This window comes from Oryctolagus cuniculus, chromosome 5 (assembly GCF_051225735.1).
Source record: "Oryctolagus cuniculus isolate XC-2025 breed Fujian yellow rabbit chromosome 5, ASM5122573v1, whole genome shotgun sequence".
NCBI classification, from domain to species: Eukaryota; Metazoa; Chordata; class Mammalia; order Lagomorpha; family Leporidae; genus Oryctolagus; species Oryctolagus cuniculus.
Genome location: NC_142871.1, coordinates 153,202,486 through 153,209,660, shown reverse-complemented (window position 1 = coordinate 153,209,660; position 7,175 = coordinate 153,202,486). Strand labels below are relative to the sequence as shown.

Here is a 7,175-nt window from a genome sequence, read left to right as displayed (position 1 = left end):
GGGGCGGAGGTTAGACACATATTACAGACACAGATGAATGAACGTAAAACGGATTCGAGGAATTTTAGGTAGACTGATGAGCCAACTGCAGGGGAGAATATGGGAAGAGCTTAGCGCAGCTCCTTAAGCTACGGAAGCTGATTAAATTCTGAACGCTAGGGGGAGCAGGTGACAGGTGTTAACCAGAGACCCGGCCCACAGAGACAAGGAATGCGGTAAGTAAAACCTGGTGATGGAGGTGGGCCCTGCGGAGCAGCAGCAGGGCTTAGCTGCTGCCTGCCTTGCCAGCATCCCACAGCCACTTCCGATCCAGCTCCTTGTTAAGGCAACTGGCAAACAGCCCGGAATGCCTGCGTGCTAGGGCCCGGCACCCACCTGGGAGCTCTGGATGGAGTTCTGGGATCCCGGCTTTGTCCTGGCCTAGATCTAGTCATTGAGGCCACATGAAGAGGGAACCTGCGAATGGAAGATCTTTCTCTCTGGTGCTCTCTCTTCCCTGAACTCCCAGGCTCAAAGGTTTATGATTTGTTCCACAAATACTGAGAAATTACAAAGTGCCAGCCACAATTCTAATCCTTGCTATTCTATTCTAAGTGATCTACAAGTGCGTTGTGTTTTCTGTCTCCTGCAGTGGGTCCTAAACACGGATTTCCAGTACAGAGCACAGAACGAGTCAGGTAAGGCCATGTCCTCACAGAGCCGGGTTCCTCATTCTCCACACCACTTTCCTCCGTCACCAGGCTTCTTTTGTGTTTTTAGATTTATTTAATTGAAAGGCAGAGTTACAGAGCAGGAGGGAGAGAAATTTTTCATTGAGAGTTGCTTTTGCCTAAAGAACTTTGAAAATATGATTCCAGTGTTCTATGACTTCTGCGGTTGCTGATGAGAAACCCAGGATTTTGTAGGGCAGGCAAAACCTTCCCTGCACCCTTTTGGGATTTTTTTGTTTTCATCTAGTCTTGAGAATTAAATTGACATAAGACATATCAACATTAAAAAAGCATACACACTTATTTAATATGTACAAGTTTTACATGGCCAGGGAGCCTGCATAATGAAATGAAGACCCTCCTGAACTGGGCAAAGAGCAATCAATTATGAAATTTCTCATTCTGGGGTAACTGGGCAGGCGTGTGACCAGAAGATAAAGATTAGTGTAATAACATGTGTGCAGATTTCCCTCAACCTCGGTCGCTCATCGCCACTTACAAGAGTGATCCTTTCCTTCTGGTGTAGGGAGAGCATCTTCCAGGTTGGAATTTCATCTCCTGCTTTTCTTATACCTGTTTTTCAAATGCCTTTAACTCAAAGTCAAGTCTCCCAAGGTAGCACATTTTAGACTGGGGGTTCTGAATCCTTTCAACGTAATTTCTTGTAATGGGTAAAACTAGCATGTAATATGCCTCAGCTGCTGTTAAAGTGTAATTGTTAATAGCAATCTTTTTTTAACATTAGTAATTGTTACCAATGTGGTAATCATAAGGGTCAAATGAAAATCTTACATCGTGCTTGAGTCATATTATTTTGTTTATAGCCAACCAGGTAAGAATGTCAGTATCACTTTTTTTTCTTGTTTATCGTCATTCCTGTTAGATAATACATTTCGACAAAAGGTTAGCTATAAAAACGATGGGGCTGGCAACGCAGCTCAATAAGCTAATCCTCCACCTGTGGCACCGGCACCCCAGGTTCTAGTCCCGTTGGGGCTCCGGATTCTGTCCCGGTTGCTCCTCTTCCAGGCCAGCTCTCTGCTGTGGCCCAGGAGGGCAGTGGAGGATGGCCCAAGTCCTTGGGCCCTGCACCCACATGGGAGACCAAGAGGAGGCACCTGGCTCCTGGCTTCAGATCGGTGCAGTGCACCGGCCATAGTGGCCATTTGGGGGGTGAACCAACAGAAGGGGAAGACCTTTCTCTTTCTCTCTCTCTCTCTCACTGTCTAACTCTGCCTGTCAAAAAAAAAAAAAAAAAAAGGAAGGAAGGAAGGAAGGAAGGAAGGAAGGAAGGAAGGAAACAATGGGACAAAATTCTATGATTTTTTTTCTTCCTTCCTATCTGGAAAATCCTAGAGAAAGAACAGCTAGAAAATTACAATGAAAGGATTCAAGAAGGAAGCTAAGCAGTGGGCTAAGCTCTGCCTGCGGCGCTGGCCTCCCATATGGATGCTGGTTCCAGTTCTGGCTGCTCCTCCTCCATCCAGCTCCCAGCTGGTGGCCTGGGAAAGCAGTGTAGATGGCCCAGGTGCATGGGTTCCTGCACCAGCATGGGAGTTCCTGGCTCCTGGTTTCGGATCCACCCCTCTCTGGCCATTGCTGCCCTCTGGGGAGTGAACCAGTAGATGGAAGACCTCTCTCTCTCTCTCTCTCTGTCTGGAACTCTACATCTCAAATAAATAAATCAATCTTTTTTTTTTTAAAGAAGGAATCCAAATACAAAAATCACTAAGATTTCTATTTATTAAAAGTAGTCAGAAAACTTAATAATAGAGTACCTTTTACTATTTTCCCAAAAGAAAATAAAAAAGGACATCTGGAGATGAATCATGAAACAGGTGTAAAAGATCTGTAAGGGGAATTATAAATTTTTCAAGAGGCATATAAAGATTTCAAAAACATCAAAGGATGCTTCTCCTTAATTATGTATTCACATTTTTATATAAAGATGCTCCTTAACTTATAGTGGGGTTATGTCCTGATAGACCCAACTTACGTTGAAGAAGTTGCAAGTTGAAAATGCATTTGTTACATTCAGCTTACCATAGATCCTAGCTCAGAGCACTGGGCACCACCAAGCAATGATGGGTTCCGCTTGTGACTGCAGGACTGGCTGGGAGCTGTGCCCACTGTCAGCTGTCCTGCATCTGAGCAAGGACTGGACCACATATTGTTAACTGGGGAAAAGATCCAAATCCAAAACCTAAGTATAGTTTCTGCAGAATGAATATCACTTTTGCACTGTTGTAGTTTCAGAAAGTCATAAATTAAGCCATCAGAAGTCAAAGACTGCACATATGTTGTTTTAATCTATATAAACTTTTTTTTTAAAGATTTATTTATTTGAAAGGCAGACCTAAAGAGAGGCAGAGGCAGAGGGAGGGAGGGAGGTTGGGAGGAAGGGAAGAAGAGAGAGAGAGAGAGAGAGAGAGAGAGAGAGAGAGATGTAGGTAGGTCTTCTATCTGCTGGTTCACTCCCCAAATGGCCACAATGGCCAGAGCTGGGCCTATCTGAATTCAGGAGCCAGGAGCTTCTTCTGGGTCTCTCACGTGGGTGCAGGGGCCCAAGGACTTAGGCCATCTTCCACTGCTTTCCAAGCCCATAGCAGAGAGCTGGATCGGAGGTGGAGCAGCCAAGACTAGAACCAGCACTCATATGAGAAGCCGGCACTGCAGATGGTGGCTTTACCCGCTATGCCACAGCGCTGGCTACCCCCCACTTTTAATTTAATGCAATTCTAATTGTATTGCATTAGAGCTAAAAAATGGCATGTAAGAAAAGAACACATAGATTTATCCTGAAAACATAGATGAGATTTTCTATCATCTGGCTTTAAATGCTTAGGTGATAGTGGTCTTTTAAATGAGGAGAAGAAGGCTTTTTTTAAAAAAGTTACCATAAAATGATGCCATTCTTCATTATTTAAAAAAATGCAAATTCAATGAGACTATAACCTGCTACAACAAGTGTCACTTTCATTTGTTCAAGTGGTAAACTAAAACCATTCTTTACATTTTACTTTATTATTTTTATTTTCACTTCGTTTCAAAGCGCAAACAGGCACACAGAGATTTTCCATCTACCCCTTCACTCCCCTAATGCCTACAACAGCCACAGCTGGGCCAGGCTGAAGCCAGGAGCCCAGCACTGCATTGGAGTCTCCCATGTGGGTGGCAAGGGCCCAAGCACTGGAGTCATAATTGATATGGGTCCTGGGATCTCCATCTTTAATCCAGGTTCCTGAACCTGGAATAAACCAGCACCCATATGGGTGCTGGCGTTGCAGGCGGCAGCTTAACCCACTACGCCACAGCACTGGCCCCAAAATGGAAGTTCTTTATAAAAACATACGCATGATCTTATTGTTAAAAACATATTCATGATATGGTGTACCTCGGGGCAACATGACATCCTGCTCTACTGGGGCAATGGTTGGGATGCCCTGGGGACAAATCACACCCCAGTCATCGCGTCTGTCCCTCAGTGCTGTATTCCTACGAGTCTCATCGCCTGGGAGCTACCCAAGCCAGTGCAGGCTGCTTCCTGGGCTCTCTCAGCTGCAGGGTAAGTGGGCACCTGCAGAGGAGGCTCCCTGTGCCCTGGCAGCTGTGCTGAGGCTTGGGAGACGGACTCAGCCTGAATCCTGGGCTTCCGTGGGCCCTGCTGTCACCGGTAAGTACCATGAATAGACCTGATTCTTGTGACTTGTGTGTGTGTGTGTGTGTGTGTGTTCTGTCTCCAGACTCAGACATGTAGAGAAAGCGCAGCCAAAGACGCAGCAGCTGACGTGGTAACGAGCGCACAGTGACCCTGCATCTTGAGCATGTCCACTCTGGGCAACAAAAAGGCTGCCGATTGCCCTGGGTGGCCATTCGCAGCCTGATGCTAGGGGGGAGTCTGAGGTCACCTTCCAAGGGCAGCTGGCCATCCCCTAAGTTAGCCTTGCTTGAGAAACACGTGCTGGTCACTTCTTTTGCAGCTCTGGCCTGTGATGTGGCAGATGCCAGGGACAAAGGGCCTCTGCCCTTTCCTACAGACGGGGCCTGGGTGAGGATGGCACGTCCCGTCTCTGCATTCTGGGTGGTCTGCTGTGACTCTCATTGGCTATGCTGGAGACAAGAGGCACTCCTGCCCAGTGCCCACAGCCAGTGGGGTGGGAGTGGCAAGTCCTGGGTTTGAGTCCCGGCTCTGTCCCTCTGTCCCCGAGGGACCAGGGGAAGTGTCTTGACATCTCATGCCTCCATTTTTTTATCAGTAACCTGGAAGGAAGATTCCCTTAGGAATGTTATGTGGCTCTTAACTGCTGACTACTTTGCAAATCTAAACCATAAGCCCCCTCTCCTTCACTTGGTGCACCCTGCCTGCCCAGGATTTACCAATGGATTTCTGTTGTGTGCTCTTCAGTTGACAGCTAGCGGGAGATGGAGTCACACTTGCTGAGCACCTACTGTGTGTCAATTCTGCATTCACTACTACGCCCATCAAGACACAAACACAGAAAAGCCTTCTAAGAGGGGACAAGGGGCCGAGCACCCAGGAACCCACTTCCTGCCGCCTCTGCTGCCTGTGTTTGTCTTCATGCAGCTGGAGAACTTGACTCTGGACACACTCCCATGTCAGCCTGACCAGGAGGAGATGCAGAGGATGAGAGGTGTGGAACGAGCACGCTACAAAAGCAGAGAAGGCTTTTCCCATGAAGACCACAGCAGCCAAGAGTCCTGGCTTAGTACAGCTCAGGGCTTCCAGGCTCAGATTTGGGGACAAAAATCCTTATGGCAGGTTCATCTGTGAAAGCCAACAGGGTGACTGCAGGTGGTACAGGACATCAGTGGGGGAACAGATCGGGGGGGTACTATGGACTGATTGCGTCCTCCCCAAATTCATGCATTGAATCTCTACCTTCCAACATGATGGCATTTGGACCTGGGACTTGAGGAGCGACTGAGTGTAGATAAAGTCACCAAAGGGTGTTCCCTCCCTGCTGCTCTCTCTGCCCCCGTGAGGACCCAGAGAAGGCAGCCATGTGCTAACCAGAAAAAGACCTTTCACCAGAACCCAACCATGCTGGCGCCCCGATCTTGAATGCCCAGCCTGCAGGCCTTTGGGAAATTTCTGTTGTTTAGTCCGCCCAGTCTGTAACACTTGGCCATAGCAGCCTGAGCACATTGAGACAGTGCACAGTCGTGACTGCAAGGGCTCTGCGACCTCTCAGGAACACCTCTCATTGCTCTTGCCGTCACCTCTGACCTCTTTTCACCTTGCTTGTCTCCACACTCCCTCTGAAATGAGATGCTCTGGCATCTGGAAGGGAGATCTCAATGGAAAAAAAAAAAAAAGACGAACCACCTGGCTGGACTAGAATATCGCCTCCAGAGTGACCACTAACCCAGGGAGTGCCCTTGGGAGAAGAAGCATGCTCGCCTGCCCACTGTGGTCTGACACAGCCCTGAACCTGTGGCAGGACACCTGGAGCCTGGGCTGATTTCCAGTCCTCCTGGCCCAGCACCTTGGCCCTCCTGGCCCGGCGTGGAGTGTATTACCAACAAACGTGGAAGCTCCATGTCTTCACAAAGCACTTAGTGTGTGGTGTGCTGGTTGTCTTTTTTTTTAGCATCTTCTATCCTGCACATTTCAACTGATCCCATAAATAATTGCCACAAACTCAGTGGTTGTGGGTTGATGACAGATTATTCCCAAATTTCGTAAGTTGAACGTTTATTATCTCAAAGGAACTGGGAGGCATCTTTTCTGGGTAGTTTCAGCTCAGGCCCACTGAGGGGGCCGTGGTGACACGGCCAACGGGGGCTGCAACCGGCTCCAGGCTTGAGCAGGCTGGAAATCCATTTCCAAGTTCACTCCCAGGGCTGTCAGCCAGGGGCTTCAGTTCTTGCTGTTGGACCCCTGTCGGGCTGCTCACAGCAGCTGACTTGCCCAAAGCAAGCAGTCAGGAGAGGGAGACCCTGTGGTCTAGAGGGAAGCTGCTTGTCTTTTAGACCATGGTTCTTTCAGTCACACGCCATAGCTGTGGTACAGAGTGACAACCCAGAAGGGGGAACTGTTTGCCTCCTTTGCCATCGAACGAGAACACTTTGGGTAACCTTGTGTTGGTCGGCTGAAGTGTTTTGCCAGCTTTCAGGTCAGAAGATTGGCCTGGCACACTTGTTCAAATAAGGATTCTAGGCTTCATCAAGTCCTACCAGAGCTTTCAAAGGTGGTGGGCTGTTTATGAAAAGTGCTTCTGGTGGTCTCAATGACCAGGAAAGTTTGGGACGCATGTGAGATCAGAGAGCAGCCTGGGGAAAGGCACCGCCAGGCCTGCAGGTTCCACGGGGAAGGCTTCGGGAGAAGAAGCCCTTATCACGTTCTTCCTTGAACATTTCTGTAGGTCTCCTCCTCCAAGCTGGCGCTTGGGTTTCCCAGCCTCCACGCTGACTCCTGTGCCACTCAGACTGGCATTCTCATGC

The 7,175-nt window shown here is 48.4% G+C and overlaps 1 long non-coding RNA gene across 1 annotated transcript; it reads left to right on the top strand.

Moving 5' to 3' along the window:
• The first annotated feature begins 221 nt into the window (after positions 1 to 221).
• Positions 222 to 6,375, top strand: LOC103349697 (uncharacterized). The gene is made up of 3 exons (XR_016234764.1): positions 222 to 516; positions 632 to 677; positions 5,116 to 6,375. It is a non-coding gene; the product is annotated as an uncharacterized LOC103349697 (long non-coding RNA).
• Positions 6,376 to 7,175: the final 800 nt, after the last annotated feature.